Raw genomic sequence first — 26,101 nt, 5'->3', positions numbered from 1 at the left:
TTTATTTCTCTCCAATGCCTTTGGGTCTCTATTCTCCGTATTGTCCTTATACACTTTCTATGCGCTGAGAGCACATGATTTGTATGTACTATGTGCTTTTACACGATTGATTTTTTTTGATGGGTGTGCTCTTATATATTCTGTACTATCTTTGTTGACCTTTGTGGACCCCGTAGTGTCTTACGTTTGACTCTGGGGTGCAGTGCAGAATCCTCTTTTCTGTGTGGCTGTGTCATTAGTCATTAGCTATGGGCGCGTTGTTTATCCAGGCGGGCTCGTGTTTGTATATATGTCAGTCGAGCTCGTTAGTTTTGAACCCGTGCCTGCTTTGCTTCTGCAGTTTCAGACGCGCGTTGTAGGCGCTTGCGTTCATTGATCTTATCCAGGTGGGCTCGTGTTTGTATTGTTGAGCTGTATTGTGTTTGAATTTGGTGTAAAGCGTTCAGTGGTTTGTACAATCCCAAGCAGCAGATTATTCCTAACTTCACTCCGCAGTGGTGCCACTCAGAATATGGCGGTGACGCCTGCGCCTTCACTCCGCAGTAGTGCCACTCACAATATGGCGGTGACGCCTGCGGCTTCCGTACTATGTCGGGCTTCCTATGCTGTGTAGGCGCCTTTGCCTTTCGTACCTTCCCGCCTTCCGTAATATCTTTCTGGACCTGTGGGGCCTCTGTAGCCTCTTCCGTTTGAATCTGGGCTGCAGCGCAGAATCCTCTTTTTTGTGTGTATGTGTCGTTAGTTGTTAGCTATGGGCGCGTTGTTGCTTCATTTCTCATTCACGTCAGTTGAGCTCTTTCGTTTTTGGGCCGTGACTCCTTCGTGCGCGGTGGATATGACTTCGCTTGCGGTTTATGAGACGTGCGCTGTACGCGCCTGCGCAGTACGTCTCATGGTCCCATCGCCGTGTACCTGCGTCCATGCCATCCGGTATCCTGCGTCCATGCCATCTGGTTTACCATTCTCAGTTAGTAATATGGATGAGAGTGATGGCAATTAGTAAATATGAAAGATAAGGTCTTTAAAGAATACTTTCACCGCTTAAGACTCATCCTTGGCACTGACCTGAATTCTAAAAAGAAAATCCAAGCAATCAACAGCCTGACCAGTGGCACAGTGTAGATTTGGAATAATTGATTTAAAAAGATCCAAAATCCATGGAAGTTACTAAGAACATATTGTACAGTTCCCATCACCCACAAGTTGAAGTATGAGGATTGAGGATCAGCTACACATAGAAGAACAGTGGCTAACGCGTTTTCATCAAGCTGGAAAGTATGTACAATGACACAATTGTATGACTTTACCAGAAGCATTCTTATCCATGAAAAGAGTAAGACTAAATGTTCTCTAATCAAGAAATTAAAAAGCTGACTCCAATGCCCAGACATCTTCATTTAATAAAGGCAACATCAGAAATTATGTGAAAGCCATGCCTGCTAATGACAAATAAACAACCTAATGTCTAAAATACTTCATGGCCTGTTATATTAAAATCTTGACAAAAATGACACAAACAAAATGTGACCATTAATTGGCAATGTGAAGGACCCAAAGCATAAAAAGAGTCTTACAAAAACAAATCACGATCAGGTGCTCAACATTTGTTACCATCAGAGAGTAAGCAAAATGTAGACAACAACAACAACATATATTTATATAGCACATTTTCATACAAATGATGTAGCTCAAAGTGCTTTACAGGATGAAGAAAGAGAAAAAAGACAAAATACAGAAATAAAATTAGGCAAAACTAATTAACATCGAATAAAAGTAAGGTCCGATGGCCAGGGAGGACAGAAAAAACAAAAACAAACTCCAGACACCTGGGGGAAAAAACAGAATCTGCAGGGATTCAAGGCCACAAGACTGACCAGCTCCATCTAGGCATTCTACCTAACATAAATGATCTCAATCAGTCCTCATGGTTTTCAGGCTTCACATGGAAGAATTTGACAATGATGATCATGTGGACCTCTGGACAAGAAGTACAGAATGTGCTACTTGCAAAAGAAGCATGTCAGTCACATCATTCCTGGTTGCTCCATGTTTGCAACAACAGCAACAAAATGGCTGCCAACCTGCATTAGTGTAAGCTTAAACAGTGCAACATGGATGTGCCTGATCACTGGTATGATCACAAAACTGGAAAAATGTCAGAACATGAAGAAAGTAATCATGTATGTGACTGGCCAAACTGATCATACCATTGGGGCAAATAGATTAGATATCACATTCTACAATAACAGAAATTAATTTTTGTAGGTGACTTTTGTTTTGAGGTATGAGACACATGCCTACTATGTTTTGTTTGCATTTTATTTTCATAAAAGATACAGCTAATCTTTAATTATAGCAACATTCCAAATGCCCAATCAGAAATGCACGTGAACGTAATCACATGTGGGAACTATTACATTTCCATACATTGCAGAAACAAGTACTGGACTCATTTACTTTGCGATACCAAATACCAAGTCATTGTCCTTCACCCTCCTGATTACTTTCAATCATAGCCACCACTATTTTTTTAATGCTTTTTTCTACAGCACTTGTATCTTCCACTGCCTTAACAAACTCCATAATGGAAACTTTGAGTGGTGCATACAGTATGCTCACAGCAACTCACACAGAGATGCTTGCAGATGATTTGTAAAAAGGCCGCTCTACTCACATGTCATTTCCAATTGCAAGAATACTATTACATGACTGATTGTAAATAATTCCAAAACAAAAGCCTTTGCTGTTACTTTTTCAAATGGTTGTGGTTGCTTTAATAAAAGAGCGTATATGTTTATGAATCTAAACCAGCCAGAGATGTAACCAGAAAACTAAGTAGTGACATAATCCATCCACTCCCGTACACTATCACAGTCCTGTCTATCTAGTCAACATCTAGCACAAGAAGCAAGACGACTCTTTCCAGGACACCAGTCCATCAAAGAATACTCATTCATACCAAAGTGATTTAATGAACTCAGTCAACCATTTTGTTATGTGGTAGAGAAATCCCATAGCAAGAATGTGCAAAATCCACAAAGATAACAGGCCTGGAACTAAATGTAAAATATTCACATAATTGACAATTGAAGTCTTTATCAAAAATAGTAAATACAAGCAAATTTATATTACTATACATTAATGCCTACAAACAATCCATATATTTTTTAATTAGCTTCTCCATGTTCAAGTCACAGAAACCTGGTAACTGTATAACTGTTTTTAAATGGCTGGCAGAGTCTGCAAACTAGGCACACTGACACCAAACTCCACAGCACAGTGTTTGCTCTTCTATTTTTCTCCTTTGTGTTGTAATTTAGGTGTAAAGGATGCTACAATACCCAAGCTGCCGACGTTCAGTTTATTCAAACTGCAGTAATTTCTGTTGTAAAACACAATGAGATTCCATTAACTGACAGATCACTGCAAAACTAAAAAACAGCTATTTCTAAATGGCGAAAAAAATACACATTGTTTTCTTTGTTGCTTAAAGACTTCACTTTGTATGCTTATAGTTTCACAGCTGATTTGGGCGGATCTGCGTTGGTATCTGGAAGGTTGCTGACTTAAATCCCATTAATGTCAGAAAGGATCCTACTCCGTTGGGCCCTTGAGCAAGACCCTTAAACTGAAAATTGCTCCAGGTGGTGCTGTATAATGGCTGACCCTGCACTCTGACCCCTAAAGGTCATGTGAAAAGACAGATTAAAAAGGTATATAAAAAAAAAAACGTGGTAGGGTTGGAAGAACCCCGGGAACATTCATACTTTAGCACCGGTTAACCATAAATGGAAGCACTTTGACATAACCTGCCAGTCTACAGGCAGCAGGGGCCGTAAGGGATATGATCCAGGAACTCTGAAGTTGTGGAGCAGATGGGCTAACCACTGCACCACCCCACTGAGAAAACACTATTAAAGCAAAGCCTCAAACATGCAAAAGTCCTTAAGTACAAGATTTCAGGCTATAAACCCTATCCTCGTACTCTCTGTGACATTTTACCGTGAAGGTCAGACTGACTAATGATGAACCTTAAAGTAGTAACACTAACAGCAGGTACCTCTGTTCTCCATTGAATCAAACTACAGCCACATCATTTTACTTTTGAGACTTGTTCCATGCTGTGTATAGAAATTAATTTAATTCATAGGTATCATTGTATGCTTTCTATTTTTTAATATTTTTACTTAATGGTATAATTTGTTTGAATGTTTTATCTTTTATTGTAGGTTTCATTTTCCTGGCACATTTTCTATTACAGATAATACTGCATCTTTTGATTCAAAGCGTTGCATAAAAGTAATCTTCCAGGCATCAACGACAAAGCAGCATATTTTAATAGACAGTGAGCTGGTGTCATAAAGAAAGAAAAAAACCTGAAATGCTGCCACCTCAGGCAAAACTTTTTCTCATCTTAAAGTTAAATGATTGAACTTTTGCTCTTGCTTACAGCAACAAAGAGAAGGAGAGAAAAACAAATAATCACCAAGAAAGTCAGTGTAAAGTCACCACTTTCTGTAACTCCAACTGCTTGCCCTTGGGTGCATTCTCTGGATTAGCCAAGTGGTAAGTGAACCACAGGGTGATACCAGAAAATGTTACTAGAAATTGCTGGAAACACCCATGTTAGCTGGCAGACATGGTAAACTTATCATGTTGTCTGCTTCATTGCAGACTGAACATTGGCACATTATGTAGATTGGATTTTTATTGGTGTTTACAAGCTATTGAACGCCTTTTAGGCCAGGCGTACATAGGCAATGTGTGCCATGTTGTAACATCTTTCTTTTTTTTTTACAGATTTTCCTTCCCTTTTTACCACATTTACTAGTTGTTTGAAATTCTTACTTTTTCCACAAATGTGAGGAATGTTTGATTTATTGTCTTGTTTGTGAGGTATTTAGGCAAAAATCTAAGTTAATGATTATAATTGCTTGTTTTGCATGGGTGCAGCATTCAGCCATGTACCAGTGTGGTCATTGACTCAACTCAATTATCACATTAAACTACCTCAGTTTGACATAAAGAAAAAAACAACTGTTCATTAAATAAGAAGGGAAAAGGCAAAATGAAAAGGAAGAGTGAAATGCACTGAGGAAAGGAAGGCATCACGGAAGGGTACGATGATGATGTTGGAAACACAAAACCAGAAGACAGAGAAAGGGGAAAGAATGAAGACACAAATAGGCGTGAGCATAAATTACATGCTGGAATTTATTGATTTAATCAAACAGAGAAGGCAACAAGGGAGAAAGTATGATTTCTAAAAAGCAGTCTACAAATTACCTGAGTGCAAACTTGAATTTAAAAAAGTGAAAGTTCATACTTTCTGGTGTGGTATCTTTACATGTTTAGTTTTCATTTTCCATATTAGCATACTCGCTTCAAATATTTCTTTTCCTAGACCTCTCATTCCTCCCTCTGACTTCATTATACCAGAGACTATTCTCGCTAGGTATGACTGACTGCTGCAAGAACAGTGACAGCCTCACGCAGGTGACCCATGGACGCTCTGTTCTATAATTTATATTTAATAAATTCTTAGTGACATGGATTAATATGACATCTGGCTTCAATACTGAATAGGTGAATGTGGTCCAGGGTCAAATGGCCAGTGTTCAGTACTGAAACCCTGATCCTAATATTTGACCCTTTCTTTCTTATTTCATTCTTCCATTTCTTCTCTGCCCAGAATGTAACACCCCACTGTCTGTTTGCACAGGCATCCCTATCCCAAAACTGGAGTCTAATTCCCTTATCTAGAACTGAGGTCTAGTCTTCTTATTCAGACTGGGATGTCTGCCACCCAGGACTCGTGTCTGAAACCACTGGAATGGCTCCACTTCAACACGGAGAAGGAAAATACTATTGTATGAGAATTGTTGCATTCCCACTGGCTTCTGTATGCAGTATGTGAAGTATTTGTCTTGACTGTATGATGGTGTGTGTCCTCTACAACAATTTGTTGTTTTTTTTCTCTTATGGTAGTTCATTAAACCAGTAATTACTATAAAGTCATTTCTCAGCATGATGTCCAAATCAATTTGGTTTCTCAGTCTTGCCCACTTGCTTTCTACATACTGTAATACTGCCTGGAATCCCTCTGGTCTCCCATGTTCCAGAGTTAGATTAAACTATGCTTCATGGTTTACATTTATTAATAGAAAAATACATTTTCATTTTTGAAAATGAACAATTCTTGAAATAAGTCATAAACATGTATTCCTCTCATATTGAAAATTCAAGTATGTTCTTATCTTTGTGAGAATATATTGGGTTTCTAAACTATCAAGCTATAAGTTGCTCTGAATTAATAGCAACCAAATCAATCCCATAGCCATGGTTCTTATTGCAACAAGAAGCATAAAATTCTATGTATCATTACAAAATGAATAATAACAGGTAGACGACAAAGAGTGTAAGACTTTCTGACAGTAGAGAAGATCTGCTAAGCCAGTGTCACCACCTTCAACAAAAGCACTGTTAACTTTCTTTGGTCAGCCTCATGCCAGTAAGTTACTTAAGCTTCTTAAAATTAGAATAATAATCTTTGATGACTGAAATATTGATGAAAGGTGTATCTACTTGGCTTGTGGCCAATGCTCTGTCTTCCGGTTTTACAGTACAGGTCCTAATTTAATAGAGCTTCTTTGTGATCTGCCAAGCTATAATCATGCCAAATGAGACATTCATTCTTTGATTTAAGTTAAACTTTAGGATCTTAAGGTATGTAAAACATATCTTTTTAAATTTTAAAAATATTTTTGCAGTTATTACTTGTCATAATGACAATAATAATTATAAATAATGATCATTAATTAAATGACTGAAATACTTATTATGTCTCTATATCAATTTAACTGGGTCACCCTTCATCCTAAGGATAACAGTAATTAGCAGACTAATACAGTGGTTTTGATAACTAAAGCCTTCATAATGAATGGTTTAGCTTATTTAAAAAACAATAAAAATGGTTTGCTTCCACGCTTTTTTTAAGTTACAGTATTCTGAAGCAGTTGCTAGTATCTATGTCAGACATTGGCCCATATCACCAGAAAATTGAGCAGAACATCTACGAAGGGCTGCAAAGAGGAGGTACAGCAAGAAGTAACCAAACAACCCATAAAACAGATTTGGCACAGAAACAAGGTATTGTGCTTCAAGACAGCTTAATCTGCAGATACATGTTTAAAGGACAGTAAAAGAGAAATCAGGAAGCTGATAGAGTAACTATTTTCCACGCTTCACATTATCGAAGGTTAGGACAGGTAATAATTTCCAAAGCATTTCTGAAGGAGTTACTTTAAGGTGCAACACCTAATCAGATCTCTTGAATTGTCTTATGCTTTACATTCACAAAATTATACTTCACAAAACTAATTTTAACAGGCCCACTTATTTTCTGTCTGACTCTAAATGGTGATAAAAACTGCATGTGGTTCATTGATTAATCTTGTTTGTTTGAAAGATACTGCACAAGGAAGTATAATATAAGAATATAATTTAAACCTGATTATTTATTCTGTCTATTGTAAATTCCAGACTGGATGGATGGGTATTCTGACTAGGGTCGATTATGAGTTCCTTCCTGGCTAGGAGGCCATAATTGGATAGAGTACAAGAATGGAGACGTAACCCGGCTGGGTTTGTCCTCGGTTTCTGTCCCAGATTAATGAAAATCACCTTTGGTTTCATTCCCCGTTTCAATTTCACTACCTGAAGGCAGGATCACTTCATCATCACTGCTGATGAGAGGCTCCTCAACATCACTGCTCGTATCACTCTGAAGAGCATGCAACACCTGGGCTGCTGAAAAACATTTCTTACGAGACGCCATTATGAGGCTATGAGAAGATGCTTCTACACCATTGCCTGGATAATGCTTGGGCCTGATGCTTATGTAGGATGTGCCTATACCATTGCCCAAGTACTGCTCGGGAAAACACTGTTAGTACTTTTACAACCAGAGTAAAGTTCAGGTCTAATGCTAGGGAGGTTAAGCTAAATAAGAAAAAAACAGAAATCATAGTTGTTGGTAAAAATGGAAAAAGTGAGGGTTTAGAAATAAACAGAATCACCTAGCTTTACAAGTCAAGGTGGAAGTAAAGAATGTAGGTGTTATTATAGACGTGCATCCAAACATCACATTTCACATTAACCATATTACTAGCCCTAAGGTTTTTTCATTCAAGGAGCATTGGACTTAAACAATTGCAAGATGCTGAGAAATTAATTCTCGCTTTTGTTTATAGATTACTGCTCTCCTAACAGGACTACCTAAGAAAGATATAAATCTGTTGTAGTTAGTTAAAAATGCAGCAGCAAAAATCTTAACCAGTAAAAGAAAATCTCCACACATCTCACCAGTTTTGGCATGCTTACATTGGTTACCTATGTTTGTTAGAATTGATTTTAAAATACAATTAATGGTAATTTTGCTCCTTCTTTGTCGAATGCCTGCCTCCTTATATTTTCAACAGTAATCTTAGTTCCCCAGACAGTAGTTTGCTTATTATTCCAAGAGTTAAGTATAAACAAAAGTGGGGAAGTGACCCTTTGTTGCAATCTAGAATGTTTTACTACTAGAGATACCGTAAACCAGGTTAATACCATGGAACATCTCTCTATTATAATAAAAAAATCTTGGGAAGAGAGACGAGACATTACTTTTTCAGAGAGACACTTTCACGTCCCATGAGACGAGACTTTGTGCAAAGAGATTTAACCGTGCTTGGGACAGGAAATAAAAGACATAGAGTAGATGACAAAGTAGAACGTCATAAAGAATTCAAAATCGTTGATGTGATACACATGCAGAGGAAGTTAGAGATAATGGAAGTGCGAAAATTCGAAAGTCTCAAAAAAATGATAGTAAAGATTGCATTAGCGCAAACAAACAGAAATTAATACTCGGTGAAATAATGGAACAGTGAAAAGAGATTGAATATATTGATTGGATTTAAACTTTAAGTCGGAGACTTGTAGATCGTCTAATTCGTGTTGCTATCAGGGAAAAGTAGTGTTCTTCCCAATGAAGAGGCCTATCCGCAAGAATTAAAAGTTTTGTTGTTTGGTGAAAGTGAAATCCACATACGTGAGCGGCACAGACACAAAGTTGCTGGTGCATAGCGCAGGCAGGGGGGTTTGCAAGCAAAGCGAGCAGGGGACAAAGCCCCCTAGTTTAAAAAAATAACAAAAAACTCCTAAACTCCCACTTCTTAATTTGGCTTTTTCACAGAAGCATTTTAGTTTCACTTTTAATAGATTATATACTTGTTGAAATATCATATACTTGTTGGATTTGCAATTATTATTAACCTATACTTCTGTCTCTTGTTCTGTCTGGCTTCAGAAACATCTCCAACATCTGATCAAAAGTATGGTGCGGTCACCTGTGAAGCTGAATGTGGACACGCTAACTGCCAACAAGACCCACTGCTTCGAATGTTCTAGAATGAAGCTTGAAAACAATAAGGAACTACTTTAGCACATTTATGTTAGGTAGAGTGCCCACTGGGGGCAGGTGGTCATTTGGACTTGGAACTCCTGTTGATTTTTTTTTCACCAGGATCTTGCCAGTTTTTGATATGGTTTGTCCTCCCCAGCCATCTGACCATAGTATTGGATTTATTATTATCATCATTATAAACTTAAAAACAAATCCATAATTAAGGACTGTACTGCACCTATTATTTGCTTATCTGCATTATTTAAATGTGTATTAATTTATTCTTATTTACTATTTTTCGTATTTCATTTTGTAACAAAACATGGAGATTCTAAGCGTGCTGAGATTGGCACAAATATGTGTCATTAGAAAAAGCTACAGTTAATCTTAATGGATGAAGTTCAAAGGACAAGATTAATCCAATACTGAATGTATTCTTACCAAGTCAACCACCCATTCAAATAAATTGAATACTACAAAAGAAAATTTGCTTAAACCTGGATTGTATTATTACATGTAACAGAAAATATTTACAATGTTTACAACAACCTGGGTTCGCTTCCCGGGTCCTCCCTGCGTGGAGTTTGCATGTTCTCCCCGTGTCTGCGTGGGTTTACTCCGGTGGCTCCGGTTTCTTCCCACAGTCCAAAGACATGCAGGTTAGGTGGATTGGTGATTCTAAATTGTCCCTAGTGTGTGCTTGGTGTGGGTGTGTGTGCCCTGCGGTGGGCTGGCACCCTGTCCGGGGTTTGTTTCCTGCCTTGCGCCCTGTGTTGGCTGGGATTGGCTCCAACAGACCCCCCATGACCCTGTAGTTAGACTATAGTGGGTTGGATAATGGATGGATGGATGTTTACAACACCTCCCAAAGAAACAAGCCATAGACAAACACAAACATCAAAATGTCTTTACAGTTACAAACAAGTCCAGAATAGCTGAAGTTATGTATAGTCCAGAAGAAAACCTGTGGATGAATGGTGGTTATTGTTCTACTGATGAAACAACTTCTCCAAAAGAAATAATCAACAGTCCTACCAACAAATTTTGAAGTAAATGAATGCTGTTTGTGATACCCTTTTTTGTTCAACCTTTACTTTCCATTTGCTTGATTACAAATAATAAAGAAGTCCTCCATTCCAAAGAACATACTTTAAAGCCATATATACAGTTGTACAGTATCAGTGAAGGACAGTGGAGTACATTTGTAACCATACTTTCCTGATCAATGGTGCTCATCCTCCGGAGGAGGCGTGCCTTCGAAGCTTTGGGATTTGCTGGTAGCACTGCTGATTATTTATTCATATACTTATTTATTTCTAATATGTTGTTTATCTTTTTTTGGTATTTTTCTTTAATTTCTTGTTAACCAATTTGAGGTATATGCCTTGTATGAAAATGAGCTATAGGAATAAATGTTGTGCACAACACATCACCCAAAAATGAATCTGATTACAAAAATGCCAAATAATTGGAACATAGTAATATAATTATAAGTTAGATTAGTAAGGCATTGAAATATTAAGAAATAAAAGACATATAGTAAGCTAAAGGTATCTCGGGATGAAGAAGGAAAAAATCTAAATGTCAATCGACAGGGATTAAACTTGCAATGGCAGGTTGGTTGCTTAGCCTCATCCCATAAAGGCACCTCAATGTAGAACCAAAAATCCAGGAGGTGGAGCCGGCCATCATTCAACTCCTCCAGTGTTTTAATGCAGGTGGTATGGTATGGATGCAGAGGTTGGGTTAAAAAGGGGACGGTGGATTCAGATCCAACTACTCTCATGTTGCAGCTGTTGTTTCATTTTTTGACTTCTTGGTTTCTCTGGTTCGTATAGAAGCCCTTGAACCACATGATCTGATGCTATCTTGAAAGTATATTTAACTATGTCAAACTTACGAATACCTTGACACCCATTCTGTTGATATTAACTGATTAATTGAGCCCATTCTCACATTTTTGTAAAAAAAGCAGCCTTTCGAGGCTTTGTTCAGTTCTGTGTGTGTTAATGTTACTGATAAATACCATAGACTGTAAATTAGTAAAAATGTCCAGTATGTGTGAATAACTGTAAAATTGCAAATAGCAACAGGGAGCTTAATTTATCTAAATGAACACTGTACGCAGTTTCTTATTTTTTAGCGATACAGGCTTTAAAGATTGCTTATAATTGCTATAATGCATATTCATATATTTTCCCTCATTCATTTCAATAGTAGCAAACACCTAAAGCAAAGTATTGAAGGCATTTTGGAACAAAAGAAACTCACTGTGACTCACCACACCGACAGTGTAGAGAAGTGACGCAGCTCCACTCCTTGGATGTTCTGAACTGAGGATGTCTCCCATCTTGAGTATTTAACAATGCATATTGTAGTGTTAGATCAAACACATCACTTTTACCACAATTTCTTGCGGATAAAATAAGACTTTTGTAAAAATGTTCAGGATCTCTTGCTCCTACTTGGGACAGTTATTTATGAAAGGTATTAATCTAGCAAATTAACAAGTAATTCTCTTATACAAGTGTTACAGATTAGGACACCTAGTTAAATTTCTTTTTCTTCAAAAGATTTTTTTTTCCATTGCTCTGTTATGGTGTGTTGTACCAGCAATATAAATATAAGCTAATAGAATTTTATGATTTTTTTCAAGCTTGTAACATTTCCGTTTCGTAAGCTTCAACATTTTGTGTTGTCAGGACATGGTGCGCCATTGTTAGGAACACATCACTGACGCTTCACTTTATAACTCCTGCACCATATTTAGGTGATGCGTCCAAGATTAAAAATTCTAAAATCAAACAATTTCAGTGTGTGAGCTCTTTGTAGTGAACCTTATTTTTTATTAACTCATACCAAGTCTTCTGACTTCATTAATAGCTTTGCGTGTAGGTTTTGGTGATAATACTATATGTCTTTTGGTTATTAACTTCAGTCAATTCTCCATTTATGACTTCAATAACAGTTTCTCTGATTTTTGGTATTGACTCTCACTATAGATTCCTGAACATATGTGCACCTACCAGTTGGCTTAACCCCATTTTAGTGGTTAGCCACATTCCTTCTCGCCAGCAGGCAATTAAGAAGGGTTTTTTGTAACTATTAAAGCAGGTGCACAATATCCATGCTGCGGTCCAACATATTATCTCACAGTTTAGCAGTTGGCACAACAACATGAAAAAATGAATCCTAGAAAATTGCATCAATTGTTTAACCCTGGCTGTAAGAAAGAGGAAATAAGAAAATACTTTAAAGGTAACATAAAATACATTTCACTTTGAAATATTTTGTGTCTGGTATTGAACACATAAGCTCTCTTTGGCAATGTAAAACCAAACTGGTAAGTACTCAGTGGTACTTTTTCCATAGAAAATCTCCTGAAGAAAATTGATTCGCAGTTAATATGTACTCCTTTTGTTGATATGAAGATAACATATACAGGTTGTGCATCCATCAATTATTTTAAATTGCTTCCATTTTCTAACACTCATAAGCACACAGTAATTTGCAATTGATCAGTTCGGAGGAATCCGTCTGAGTTTTTGGACAATGAACAAAGGTGCTTTGGTTATTTATTCAGGGGAATCCAATTGTTTCAATGCAGCAGTACTGTCCAAGTAGCTACCCACTTTAACAATACATAAATAAGGACATGTCAAAAAATAAGCTCAGCTCTTTAGAATAAACATGCAGTATTTTGATATGTACAAACTATCATCTAGTCATAAAATTTGTTGTATTGACTATAGCTATTTACGACAAATGAACAATGCATGTACAAATTACATAAAATCACAGCCTTTTTCAGTACAACATGAAAGAAGAACTTAATTTGAAAACATGTGTCACTATTCCAATTCAGCCTGGCAGTTTGAACATTTCTGATGTCATTTTTATTTATTAAGCTCAAAGTAGCTACTGAAAGACATCTGCCTAAAGCAGTAAGAGCTTATGTAATTGAGGACTAGACAGAGCTTGCATCTCTTTCATATGCACCTGTTTTCATTATTTAATATTTCTACTAATATTTGGAACATGCATTATGCAAGATCTGGGATGGCTCTCAGTAAAAACAACAAACAATTTCACAGCAAGGAAAGCATAAAGATGACCAACTAGAACCATCAAAACGAAGACAGAATTTAAATCAGATAATGCAGTGAGCTAATCAAAACAAATTATGATGTCAGTGCTTCTTGATGAGTTAAAAAATAAATACATAAAACACACCAGGATTCCAGGTTCTTTAGCCCTGGGCAGTTTGTCTGAAATCTTCTTGATGATGTGAAACAGACAAGGGTTAAACATGAGTAACCCTAAAAGAGAGGAAATAGACACTTAAGATTAAGGCATCACGATTAGTTAAGCTGCTGCCTTCAGGCACACCAGGTGATCTGGACAAGGGCCACCCACTAAAGCCGGGATATTTTAAAAGAAAGACACCATAAAAGCAAATGACTTCTGAAATGTGTCATAATGAAGTCATTCACTCTAGAACAGACCATAGAAGGTTGAACAAGTGTTATGATCTACACATTCATTGAAACCACAACTGGCAAGCAATGGCAGCAAGAGTATGTCTTAAAGAGATTTCCACATCCAAACAGAATGAAAAATAATGCCCAGTCGAACTCTGAACTGATGGTAGTACAGCTGAGTCTAAAGGGTATTGTGACTGGGCTAACTTTTCTGCCAAGAAGAAGGACAGCTCAGGTAACAACAGTGACCTACCTTAATCTCTTAATCCTCAGATTTTTCATTCTTCAGCACATACGTAGTTGTGTGCAGCCGCAGTACCACACCAAACTGTAAATGTAAACCACTACAGTTTACCGGCACTATTCACTTTTCAACGATACAAAAAAAAATTTTCTGATAGTGAAGAGGAATGTTGGTACAGTGGTTAGCACTTCCAAAGACCACGGTGTGAATCCCAACAAGGTCACTCTCAGTGCAGAATTCTCTTCTGTTCTCTACAATTTTGCTCTTTCCTGCTTTCATCCTGCATGTTAAATACATGTGTTAGGTTGAGTGACTTTGGTGAAAGTGTGTATGTGTGGAAGGGGTCAACTGCCATCTCTTTTAGGGTTAACTCCTGCCTGGTGCCCAGTATTGTTTTGGGATCACAACCTTCTAATGGAATAAGTATACTGAAGACGGTTGATGAGAAGTTAAAAACTCTCCTCTGTGGACGGGTGGTAGGAACACAGGATGACTCTATGAAGTGTTGGGATGTCGGCCTGGTCACCCCTTTTGATTGTAGTGGCAAACATCAAACAAAATAAATGCTCAAGGGTGCAAAATCAAACATAAATAATACTTTTTGCTCTTTCTAAAGTAGCTCATATGTGCGGATGACAGAGTCAAAGATATGTCCTCAAAGCAGTCTGGGTCCAAATGAGACACCAACTATCAGGGGGTGTCGAATTCTTATAGGTCTCAGGCTGGAAGGGGCAGGATTAGTTGCCCACTATTGTAGAGGAGAAAAAAAAGACAACACTGTTAGTGGCAGTGCCCCCTCTTGCCCAGGCGGTGTATTGCATACCTTGGATGAGCCCTGAAGGTGTCCCCTTGATGCACATGCTAAACACATCGTCATCACCAACACATCAATAGTGCAATTATTTTTTGTTAGACAGTTTCTAACAAGCATATTAAAAATGTACAAAAGTAATTAAAAAACACATTTCAATCTATGAGGTATATGGCAGAAAAGAAATAATTTTTAAATAAATATTGTATCACTTTGAAAAACCCTAAACAAAAAAGTATATTTAATGTCTCAGTATTCAACCCAATTTTGCTTTTAAAAGTGTTTAAAAGTTCCTTTGATTATTAATTATTATTCCACAGTTGAACTCCTTATTCAATCGTCAGTGTGGAAGAATGAGAGCTGCATATTTTGATTTGCTTTCCAATGAACGGTAATCACTGATATCACTTTATCCTTAAATTGTTAAATGACTGAAAAAAATGAAGAAAGGTTGCACCCTAAAGGCACAAAATTTAAGCTGGTTTGTGGGAATCTCTTAGTGAGGAGTCGGTTCTTCAAAAGAGCAATAAATGTTAAATCATCTTTTAGCTGCTGCTACACTAAATACTGCTGAATTGGAGCACGTAGCTACACATTTTTCTGCCTGTCCAGCTGCACTATAAAGGCTACTTTGCCTCACCTGGTTTAATCTTTTAATGACTAAGGTGTTACGATAAAATGAAACGTCCCTGTAGGTCTGGGGATGAACTGGAGTTAAAGATCTCCAGACTGTCTAATTTTCAGCTTATTCATTGTGCTTTCCCATAGTAGTAGATTTGCTGGTTACAAAGGCAGGAGTGGTATGATATTGGCAGGATGGTAAAGCACTTGTTAAAAGGTCACTTTGATTTCGTATATTGTTACTTGGGCTGAGTGTTTTGGATAATGTACAAAAAACACTACACACCTGGTTGATATAAAGTTTGCAACAAGCCTTTTCAAAGCAGTTTATTAGATCAAACGGTTTGTGCGTAATGCCCTTAGATAATTAGCAGTCACGAGAAAACACGTTATTTTACTTATCAATCCGTTTTATGTTGTACATTCTTAAGCCAAATTGGTATAAGGTGTAGTGTTTTAGATCTTTAAATAGGATTAGCGGGTGTTTTTTTTTTTCCTTTTAGAATCTCGTTCTTTAAAATATCACTGCTGCATTTTTGCATAATGCCTCACAGGTTATAAGGACAGTTTTGCAACTACATATAAAAGGTATGAATTTTCGTGAGTTCATAACAAAATCTGCATGTGCCAACAAATACTACAATGACATTGTCACTGCGTGCCAGCCTCACTAAACTTGCAAGGGGAGGTATGCTAGGATTTACTGAAGAGCTGATACTAAGCCAGAAGCAGAGGCAGTTACCTCACTTGTGTTTTCTCCACTTCCAGAGGACAAAGGTCTCAAACAGCAGCGTCACAGTTGCTATTAATGAATGGCTGTTATGGGGACATTTTCAGGGAACACTGAAGAAATGGATTCTCTTTTAGAAGTGTAAATATATCGGCTTAAATTAGAATCAAAAGTGTAACTGGCTGCCATGCTTTAAATATTTTCTCCAAAATGGAAACCTTGGAAGAAAAAGAACTAGACAGTGAAAGAGAGAAAGAGAGAGGGCAAGAGAGGGGAAGAATTTGCAAACCATCTTTTAAGGTGTCTTTTTAAATTAAAATCTACCAACTGCAAACAAAAATGTGGAAATGGGCTAACTCTCTTGTACTTTATCCTGTTACCTGCATATCATGTACTATTCATTTCCCACTTGAAATTTAACAATGGTAACATTTAAGTGTTAAACTCTGAATGTTTGACACCCATAAAGTGCACCTTACCTGGCCAATTAAGGACCAATTACTATTTTTACATCTAATAAATTGAAACATTTTAATTCTGAATAATAATGATTCAGAATTAATTTGATTTTTATTTTACTAAATGCTACGTTACAATCTGACTAATCCAATCCAATGTGACCATAGAACACAGAAGTGAAAAATACTCCATTATTTTCAAGCAAATCTCACATATCTGTAGATGTTAAAATATAATATTGTTCTTCTGTGCAATTTATTTTTAATAGTTATTAACCTTTGACACTGATAACCTGATTCTGTGAGCAGTAAATTAGACTAACAAAACTACTTTAATCAATACCTTATCTTCTCTGCTGCTAAAAACTGAAATAATAACTGCAGGATAGGATGCTGGTAAAATATCACAAGTATGATAAAGTGATGACTGGAAGCTTTAATTCACTGTAATATCATGCAACATACTTTTAATGTGATACCATCTATGGTAGACATCATGAATTCATGAATGAAAAAACAATGCATTTAGTTTGTATGGTTGTCTCTCTATTATAAAAAAAAATCTTAGAAGGAGACGAGACGTGATTGTCTCAGAGACACTTTCACGTCCCGCGAGACGAGTTTTCGTGCCAAGCGATGTGACCACGCCTGGGGCCGGAAGCAAAGAGATTTGGAAAAGTCCTGCGTGATTATGTCAGACACATTTCTTGTAGAGAGAAAGAAATGATATTCACTTATGGGCAGTTATACGTTGCATTGTCACGATGTAATTCCAAACACAGAAAAAAAATTCAATGCGATATTGATGAAAAGATAAAAGCGAAAAGAGATCGAATATATGGACATAGGTGATATGACAAAAGTGCGCCGTGCAAAATGCAGATCATGCGGCACGGCAGCAGCAGCAAGCCAGCAGCTGATCGAGCAAAGAGGAGGTAAAAAAAAACTGTATGTGTTTCCCATTGTATCACCGTTTAAGAGGAGGTGTTGGAGTGACGTGGCGATCACGTCTCTTTGGGGTGTATTCAGCCCTCCTCTTCAAAATGCGAGTGGCAGAGACGAGAAGTGGTTAGCACGTAGTGCAGGCGCTTTAGATGAGTGAAGCGAGCAGGGGGCAACACCCCCTAGTATTAAAAATAAACTCAGATTAAACTGTTCTATGAGCACATAAAGAATATTTACTAACTTAGCTCGATATAGCATGCAATTTCACATAATCATAATGTTGTTGAGGTTAGATTTGAAGGTCTACAAGGTTTGACACTGCTACCTCAAACATCTTTCCTTATAAACCTGCACACCCAGTGAGAAGTAATGCTTCCTTCCCTTTATGTGAAATTTACCTTTAACTAGTTTCAACCTGAGCCTCCATGCTCATGTTAATGAATGAATTTTAAAGTAAAAGAGAGCAACCATTTTACATCCCAAAGATGTTCATGCTAAGTTATACAGTATATTAACTTGAAAATCAGCCCCACTTGCAATGCTGGCTGTACCATTTAAGCAAAGCAGGAAGTTGCTTGTGGGGGGTTTGGACTGAACATCTAAACACAGAAATACTCTGACGCTATACAACACAAATGGGATCCCAGTTCATCGCTTTAATATTCATTTCTCAGCATATTCAAAACACTAAGGGGGAAAACTGATCTCCCCTCTGTTTGCTATAATGTACATTTACCAGCGTGCTTGAAATAACATAGGAGATCATACATATAGCAATGCCCTAGCTACATCTAGGATACCAGAAGTGCTAGAGCCACCACCGCCTATATGAGTTAGTGTCAGAGTATGGGTGACTTTGGCCTGCAAAGCACAGGCACTCCCTCTAGGGTTCATTCCTGCCTTCCACCTGACGACACTATAGTAAGCTTCAGATTTGAAAATAAACACCAAATTTTAGTATTTGCAGATTTCCTCTGACGAAACAAATATATTATAATTGGGTCAATAACATTTATAGTCACAATTCAAGACGGGCTTTTCCTCTCCTGTCATTGGTACTTGACAAAATTGAGTTTAAAAGCAATCATTAATTACAGAATTGAATTTCAGTTCTTCCTCTCCACTATTCATTTGAGGTGCCCTGGTTTATATTTGGTCAGTTAACACAATTCATTACTTTAACATCCCCATATAAACCTTTATTTGTTCAGGTTAGATGTTGTTTATTCACATGAATATATGTTTTGCGAGGGTCTACAGGTCACACACAATTGTCTTCAATGGGTCCAACCCAGCAAGCATACGGCACGTGGCAGGAATAACACCTGGGCAGGGCACTTGCCCATTACAGAGTGAACACACACACAGACAAGCCAATTTAGCAATGCCACTTCAACTGAGAATGTGGGAGGAAACCAAAGCATTCATGCGGACATGGGGAGAACATCCAAACTCCTCACAGGGAGCACACGGGACATGAACCCCAGTCTCCTCATTTCTAGGCAGCAGTGTTACTGCTGCGCCACTGTGCAACTCTATATCCTTCCTAATACTGTACATATCTGTGTATTTAAAGCAGCCTTGTATTTAAGAAATCTCACTGGTCCACCTTTACAAGTTTACCAGCAGTTTCTAAAGTTTCTAATGAATCAGAGCAGAGCTGGGGCAGTTTTTCACACACAGCATTTAACTACATATATATGACTGTGTATAATGTGATTTTTGTACTTAAGACAGGTATATCCTAAGTGATAATTTAATGTGTATTTGCTAATTTAATGTAATAATAATTATAATTTACATTTATATAGCACTTTTCTCACTACTCAAAGCGCTCTACACACAGGGAGGACTCGGGAAGCAAACCCACAATCTCCTTACTGCAAAGAAGCAGCACTACCACTACGCCATCTGTGAGGATATGTATAAGATGCTAATTATTGTATATTCCATAATACCAGACTAGGACTTCAGCCAACACTGGAGCAGTTAACGTGAACCCCTGGTTACTTTAGGATATTTGGTTCACCGATTTGAATCCAGTTTTCTATAAATGTGAGGCAGCGGCTCTAAACACAGCAACACATCACCCTCCTTCTAACTCCGCAAAAAATGGATACAAGGGAGAGTGACAAATCTGTAGCCAAGAAGTATTTGAGTGTAGCTTAAAATACCACCCAGTAAAACTTTTACATATTTTTAAATCTTACAGCATCTATAAAAAGTATTCATCCCCTTAGAAGTTTTGACAATTTATTACTGTGCAGCACTGAATCACATTGGATTTAATTTTGCTTTTTTAACACTGATAACTAAAAACTAGATCTCTGCAAAGTGGTGTATATTAATTACAAATATAAAATTCTAAATTAATGACTGCATCTTTACAAGTTTATCAGCTTTATTTTATTTTTTTACAAAATGTGAGTCCATTACTATGATACTCACTCCCATCACTTGGATTAAACAAGATTCCCACTGTTGTTTTAATATTGCATCTTTGAGCAGCTGTATAAAAATGTTTATTCAAAATACTTACAGCATTGACATTACATAATTTTATTTTATTGCTGTTTCTATGCTTGCTTACTCCCTGATGGTACTGAATTTGAATATTTTTATTTCATTTGTGTGGTTTCTGCTTTTCTGTATTTGACAATTTTACTATGCAAAACATTATTAAATTGTTCATTGTTTCCACTTGTTTAAATAGTTTGTAACTAATATGCATACACCAGTAAACGGCGCACTGCACAATAACGTGCAGGGAATACACTTGACTTGAGCATTCATAGTTTTCCTACTCTTTCTCTGTACGTTTAGCAATTGTTTGCTCAGAGGTTGAAGCACTTGCTGCTTCCTGAGCAGCTCTTCTTTTCTCCACCCTAGCGGCCCGCTTCTTCTCTTCTTTTGTCAGCATCTTTTTGCGTTAAAACTGATTAAGTCAGCGTTTGTGTTGCAATTACTTTTTCCTTAATTTGTCAGTTAAGCTGGCACTTCAGAGTGATTTAAGATATGAAGAGGTAGGGGAAGTGATGGCGAAGGTGGGAGGGATGAGAACGGCGCCCATACGCATGCACCGCACAGCCGCCCTGCCGGCCACTGCTGAGTGTTGATTCTACAATAAAATAAAATACAAATAAAAAGAGGAATACCCTTGGAGGTCAATCATCACCCTGAAAGCAGATAGTAGACGTCACGTAGTATATGTGTACCAAATTTTAGGTCAATAGGTCAAACAGTTTGCAAGCTACAGGTGATTTATAATCCTGGACAGACAATCAGACAGCCATGGTAGCGTTTTATATAAGAAGATATCTTTAACATATATCAGAATCCCATTATGAATACTACCAGTCTTGGTAGTGCAGGTCCCACATGTCCCCACTGACCAAGCTCGTTTTTAGTTAAGGCCAAACATGTGACTTAAAGCTTTGTACCTATTGAATTATTTTCTTGCAGAGCCAGAAGTTTATCCTTAAGTATGTCATTTGCTCTCATGTGGACACTGAAAACACTGGTCTGCAAACAAAAAATTCACTCCAATCAAAACTTGTAGGTGTTCTTTATAGATTTGAGGGTGCTAAATTCAAATCTGGCGACAGAATCCCATTTTGATGAAGATTTAAAATAAAAAACTATTCTAGAGAAAAAGTGCATTATACTTTTAAAATTAATTATTTAGACATGAAAAAGTTATAAATTGTTTAAATTATTACTTACACTAAGTAAGTTTTTTTGATGGAATAAGAACAAAGTAAATACAATAAATACTGACTGAGATCAAAAAATTTGTAGCAAATACTTGAATATGGATCATTTTCACCTTAACTAACATTATGAACAACGACAACTGTCAATTTTAAGCTCAAAACATACAGTAATTTACATAATATTCTGAGCATGAGAAATACTTATGACATAAAACAAATTTAAATTTATATTTAAAAACCCACAATGTTGTTTCAAAAATTATGTTTTTCACTAAATCCGATATCTTAACGGAGTTTTTTCGTAGAGAATTTCAGAAGTGGATTTCAACACACTTAAATCTATAAAGCACTTTGACTTTTTTGCATGGGAGGATTTTAGTGTAGGCAAATTTAATTGAATTTACCTAATTTACTCACAAAGCTTTTTTTCCCAAGAACCAAGCACCTTAGGAGACCCCTTGTTTTTAGTACAAAAATGTATGTTTCTCCCCCATAGTGTCACGATTTACTTCTTCTGAGTATATACTGATGACACAGTGAGGTTTCTGTGTTCAACCACAAAGTGCTGAATAATAATAATAATAATAATACATTGTATTTATACAGCAATTTTCCCATGCTCAAGGCACTTAAGATACTAATAGTTATATAATAGAACAATAAACAAATAAATACAGGATATACAAAGCATTAAATAGAATAAAATAAAGAATAAAAGAAAGTATAATACTAAATTCAATACTAAAAGAAATCCATCCAGTAACCAACCCGCTACATCCCATCCACAGGGTCACGGGGGTCTGCCAGAGCCAATCCCAGCCAACATAGGGCACAAGGCAGGAAACAAACCCCGGGCAGGGCGCCAGCCCACTGCAGGGCGAGCACACACTAGGGACAATTTAGTATCGCCATTGCACCTAACCTGCATGTCTTTGGACTGTGGGAGGAAACCGGAGCACCCACACAGACACGGGGAGAACATGCAAACTCCACGCAGGGAGAACCCGGGAAGTGAACCCAGGTCTCCTAACTGTGAGGCAGCAGCATTACCCACTGCTCCACCGCGCCACCGACTAAAAGAAATGTCTGAACAAATCACATAATTTGTGATATAACACACACTCAAATTATCTTGATCATTTGGACAGAGAAATAAACTGAAAAGAGGGAAAAAATGTTAGGTTAAGTTAAAAGCCTTCTTGAACAGATGAGTTTTAAGTTATTTTTAAAAAAGAATGAGAAGAGCATAACAAAGTCAAGACATGAGACTTGTCTGCTTTGGCAGCTAAATAACTGGCGTTAACTTCAAAATAATGAAGGTTAACCATCTACCACTGACTGACTATTTGACCCAAAGAACTCAGACTACTTGCTATCCAAATATTGTATATTCTTTTTTCATACATATTATGATGTAGTATAGATGTGAACTTTTATGGGTTGTTTGAAAAGTCCTATATAAAATCAACATATGTACTTCTAAAAAGTATTCACTTCTTTGAAGTTTTCACATTTTGCCGGTATACAGTAAACATTGACTCACAGTGGATTTAATTTGGCATTTTTGACACCGAGGAACAGAAAAGGGCTCTTAAATGTCAAAGTGAAAGCAGATCTCTGCAAAGTGATCTAAATCAATTACAAATTATTACGTATTTGAAAATAGGAGGCACTTTCTGTAATGCAATCTACAACCTCAATAAAAACTTTAATAAAGAAAAAAGAAATGTGAGAGGAAAAGTCGAGTACCTTTATAAAAACTGGAAGAACATGAAAATGCATCACAGAAACTTTTCAGGCCTGGATTCTAATCAAGGTGGAAATACAGGGGGCTTTCAATAAGGTCTGGGACCACCATTAACCTTATCGGCCTCCCTCAAAGTCTAATCTGGAGGTGAATGAAAAACAAAAAAATTTAAATCATATTATATTATTATAAATCACTCTGCCTGTTACTGAGTTTGCGAAAATATATTGTAGCAAAGGGCAGAAAGCCCCTCAAACACAGGACTGGAACAGCACGACCTACAAGCTTGTAGGCTGGCTCGCGCTAGAGGCTGGGATGACAGCACTCTGTTCAACAAAAAGGAAGAGTGCATCCTTTAAATTAGAACAAATTGAGAAAGAGGGAGGAGACTGTCATAGGAAATGAGTACTTGCTTATGTGGGCACAACATCAGTGATGATGAAAAGTGTGATTGCGATTGCTGACACCATGATGCTGACAGTTTAAATCTAGTCACATCTTGATCTCAGTTCATATTGTTTTATTCTTTTCCGTGGAAGATTAAAATAAGAAGCAAAGTCATTTGTCCTGATAGCCTCTTAGGGTACAGTACTCATGTTTATTCTTGCTCAATAAACAAGCAAACAACCCCAATTATTGGGATAAACCTGTAGCTGTGCTACAGGACTTCAAGTCCTAGCAGTCTGCAGCAGTGTGCTGAAATTGATCAATGAACATTTGAAAGGGGATTAGCATTCAGAAAGGATAGATCAGAGCAGAGCTGGAGCAATTTTTCATACACAACATTTAACTACGTATATGGTATATTGTGAAAAGTGACTGTTTTGTGTGATGTCGGTGAGAAGTGTGAGTGTGAATTTTCTACTTAAGACAAGTATATCTCGAGTGATAGCATTATCCATGGCTATTTTATTGAACAGTATATTCCATTATACTGACGTGCTGAGCCAACACTGGAGCATTAACACGACCCCCTGAATACTATAGGGTATTTTGTACACTGATTTAGATAACTCTTTCTGGATCTGTTAGGTAGCAACTCTAACCACTGTGACACCTCACCCTCCTGGTAACTTAGCAAAAATGGACAAAGGGGAGAGCCATTAAATATCCCTGTGTACCTTAAAATAACATCCTTCAAATCATTTAAATATTTTTGTATTTTATAGTGGCTATAAATAATAATCACTTCCTTAGAACTGTTGAAAATTTATTACTGTACAACACTAAATGATAATGGATTTCTGATGATCTGTGTCAAGAAAGCAAAATTATATCCACTGTGATACTGTGTTCTACAAAAAGAAATCGTGAAAGATTCAAAGGGGGTGAATACTAAGCACTGTTAATGTAATGTAGTAAATCCAATTTTTTTCGCCACTTCAACAACTTTTAACTTAAAACCAGCTTCATATTTTCTTCTGATCGAACACTCCATTGTAGATAAGGGATGCTGTTACGATAAAGGTGTATGAGGGTGTGAGATATAAAAAACACAAAACAGTGCAAACATCGCTTTGGAATATTGTGGGTATTACTGTGTGGTCACGTAGGCACAATACATAGAAAGAAAAGGCAGTGTGCTCTGTGGTTACTCTCTCAGGTGGGCATTAGCATATCATAATCTCTTGGACCAATAGCGTGAGTTTTCTGCATTCGACTTGTACGACCAACATCATAAAATACTGGAAATTATACTTTAAAATCAAGCCCCAACATATCCGCGAGTATATACGGTAAGTTTTGCCCAATTTGTTAAAACGATTACATACGCATTACAAATAGTGTACAAATAAGAGGAGTCAAATTAGTCTACAAAATAAGCTGGGATAAAATTGATTTATTTATTAAGCTGATGACCACTAACATGCAAATAAAAAAATATGAATGCCAGGTTTTGGTATCAACAATATGACTCTGCGCTGAAAGAACTAATCAGCTACTGATGTTCTGCTTGGAGAGCCTCTGCTGTTTTATGAAAAGCCCACAAATATCTTCTAATCAGCACTGCTGCCACCTCATAGTAAGGAGATCATGGGTTTATGACCCGGGTCCTCCCTGCGTGGAGAGCGCTTTGAGTAATGAGAAAAGTGCTATATAAATGTAAAGAATTATTTTTTATTATTATTTGTAATGCAGCTGCACAATAGAAAGGAAAGTTATGTATTAAAAAATAAAAATAATGATTTTAATAATGAAATATATAATTCATTTCTATTGTAACTTTCAAAAGAACATCATTAAAATCATCAACTTCAGTCAAATTTTATTTTTTAATATACTTATATAACATGAATCTTTTCACATAAGACAGGTACAGTAAATCCTAAGTGACAGCATTCTCCATAGCTAACAATTAATCATTTTGTAGTAACTTTCAAAAGGCACAGTACTAAAAGCAACAATCACCCTATTAAAAACAAAAGTACTTTTTTATTTTTTTAAAGTTTTATTTAAGACAAACTACTATGATACAGCAATCATACATTTGAGCACTTTCTTCACCCCTTTTCAAGTCTCTCATAACAGGACCAGTCCCCTTCATCCACCATTACTTACTGCCATCCATTTATGTTGATATTATAAGAAGATGAGCTTCAGTTCTCAAAGGTAACTGTAAATCCAAACCAATAAAGAGGATATTCTAAGACTCTTTACACAGCGATAATCTTCACTGAAGTCTTCTTGCATTCTTCAGCTGCATTGTGGGAACAATGCCAGCTGCCCCATCACTCTGTCAGCGGCGTTGTCTTCTTAGGATTGAGATTAAACAAAGCAGGGCAGCCATGAACAAAACAACTTGCACTGCACTCAGGACTTATGTCAAAAATGTTTCAGTCTTCAGGTAATTTGCTCTGCTCAGACTCCTTTCGTTATTCACTTCAAAGCTTCTTGAAAATGAA

The sequence above is a fragment of the Erpetoichthys calabaricus genome, chromosome 5 (genome assembly GCF_900747795.2).
Source record: "Erpetoichthys calabaricus chromosome 5, fErpCal1.3, whole genome shotgun sequence".
Classification (NCBI taxonomy): Eukaryota; Metazoa; Chordata; class Cladistia; order Polypteriformes; family Polypteridae; genus Erpetoichthys; species Erpetoichthys calabaricus.
This window is presented reverse-complemented; position numbering follows the sequence as displayed.